Raw genomic sequence first — 2,500 nt, 5'->3', positions numbered from 1 at the left:
CCTTTTAAAAATATTCCTTATGAGAGAACAAAAGTATTAACTATACAAGCCAAGATCCGTTCAAGTTTTTTTTTTTCCCTTGTGCATCACTGAAAAGCTTACAGTACTATAAAGTTACTGCGAGTCACAAGACCTTTGTGTTGTGCAGGTGGATGAATACTTACGAAACAACCTACCACCAGTCTAGCATCACTTGGTTGCACAGGAGGAGGAGGAAGAGGAGGAGGAGGAGGAGGAGGAGGAGGAGGAGGAGGAGGAGGAGGAGGAGGAGGAGGAGGAGGAGGAGGAGGAGGAGGAGGAGGAGGGATCAGAACACCAACTGGTCTCTCAAAATTGCTCTGTTACTCCTGCTCTGTGTTAGTCAGCTGCGGCATTCAACTCCCCAGCACCTAGAGGCACTTAGCTCCTGTGTGTGTGTGTGTGTGTGTGTGTGTGTGTGTGTGTGTGTGTGTGTGTGTGTGTGTGTGTGTTCGCACCTGGACCCCGCTGCACTTGGCTGGGAAAGGCCGAGAGAGAATAAGCTATGCAAGGCTAAGAACAGGCATTAAGAACCTAGGCTGAGCGGGGACGAGTACCTAACTATCAGGATGAGTAGGAGTAGTGAGGGACGGGGACTGCGGCGGCCTGGATTCAGCCAATTTGGAGTAAACAGGAGCACTACGGATAAAATCGGGTTGAATATCATGATGAGAGATAATATCGGGGAATAGTGTAGCGGATTTAGAGTGCGCAGGGCTTAACTAGGGCGGCTGTGCTCGCTGGCCTGGGAAAGTGTAAGGCCCAGTTGAGAAGAGTGAGGTTTTGAGTGGGATTGACTTGACTAAATACACGAGACTCCGCTGACGAACGAGAACAGGAGGCAATGATCATCTTTTCTTTCGAACTTTTTCTTTTTCTTTTTCTTTTTTTTTTTTTTTTTGTCGAGGTGTTTATTCTGTCAGGATGTGTAAAGATGCGAATTATCGAAAAACTGTGTCATTTTCTTCTTAAGTCCTGTCAAAAGATACTGAACTTCGAAATTCGTTCGAAACAGGAGGTACAAATTCGAGGTATGTGTAGTTTTGATATGAATGTGCAGACCAGATGGAGTGTGCACAGCTGGGATGGACTGAACACGGCTGGGATGAGTGGTGCAGAGCTGTGGAGAGAAGTGGCAGGCTGTATTGGGCTGTAGCAAGCTGCGGTGAGCTTTGTTGAGCTGTAGCAAGCTGTAGTGGAATGTTGCGGGTTGCGGTGGGTTGTAGCAAGCTGTGGTGGGCTGTAGCAAGCTGTGGTGGACTGTGGCAGGCTGTGGTGGTATGCGAGGAGGCAAGGGGCGGAGAGAGGTGGGGCAGGGAGGGGCTGAGGGCCGTTTTAAGGGCACTATGGTCCGCCACAATAGAGTCTTTGTACCCTAAAATACAGTATCGTGTTCGCCCCCACACTGACGCGGCCTGTGGGGGGAAGGTGGAAATTATATCATCTTTTCCCGCGTAATACAGCGAAGTTGAGACTCTTTTTCCCTCGCTTCTTTTCTTACACTTTTTTTTCCCCCGCAGTGTGTAAACTTTATCATTTTCCTCTGACATTCTTCTTGATTTTTACTGCTTTTCACTTGATTTCGTTCACATATATATATTTTTTTCTTTCTTTTCCAACAGACTTTTCGATCTCTCTCTCTCTTTCTCCCTCGCTCTCTAAATCTACCAGACTTTCATGATTTCACCTCACAGTATACATCTAATGCTACACCCCCCTACTCTCTCTCCCTCTCTCTCTCTCTCTCTCTCTCTCTCTCTCTCTCTCTCTCTCTCTCTCTCTCTCTCTCTCTCTCTCTCTCTCTCTTTCCCATTGTGACCGGGTCGTGGATGCTGGCGTAATGGACTCTTGGCGGGAGGGTCTTCATTTTCACCCTGAGTTCGAGTCCCCTTCACGTCCACTTGGGTTCGTCATACCCAACGAGACACCGGGCGCGGCTGACGGGGGGCGTGGGGAGGGGAGAAGACCAGCTGTTAGGGAAGAGGAGGGAGGGACGGGAGAACAGAGAGGGGAGAGGAGAGGAGAGATGTGAGGAGAGGGCAGGGATGGAGAACTGAGTAGATGCTTTGGTTGTGAGTGTGTTTATGTATGTATATGATTTTTTTTATATCCCCTCTTCTTCTTCTTCTTCTTCTTCTTCTTCTTCTTCTTCTTCTTCTTCTTCTTCTTCTCTCCACCCGCTAGTTCTCTCTCTCTCTCTCTCTCTCTCTCTCTCTCTCTCTCTCTCTCTCTCTCTCTCTCTCTCTCTCTCTCTCTCTCTCTCTCTCTCTCTTGCTTGTTCTCGTTGTTACTTTGTCTTGTGTCTTCTCTGTTTCTCTTCGTCTGGTCTTCGTTTCAGTTAGTTTTCTTTTCTATCTCCTTTTTTTTGTGATTATGTGGTTCGTTTTTTTTGTGTGTGTTTGCTTCATTCTTTCCATCTCTCTAGTTTTTTTTTCTCCTTTCCATGTTTTTTTTTTGTTTTTATTATTATTCTTGCGATATT

Source organism: Scylla paramamosain, chromosome 3, assembly GCF_035594125.1.
Source record: "Scylla paramamosain isolate STU-SP2022 chromosome 3, ASM3559412v1, whole genome shotgun sequence".
Taxonomy (NCBI): Eukaryota; Metazoa; Arthropoda; class Malacostraca; order Decapoda; family Portunidae; genus Scylla; species Scylla paramamosain.
Note: the sequence above shows the minus strand (reverse complement) of the source record.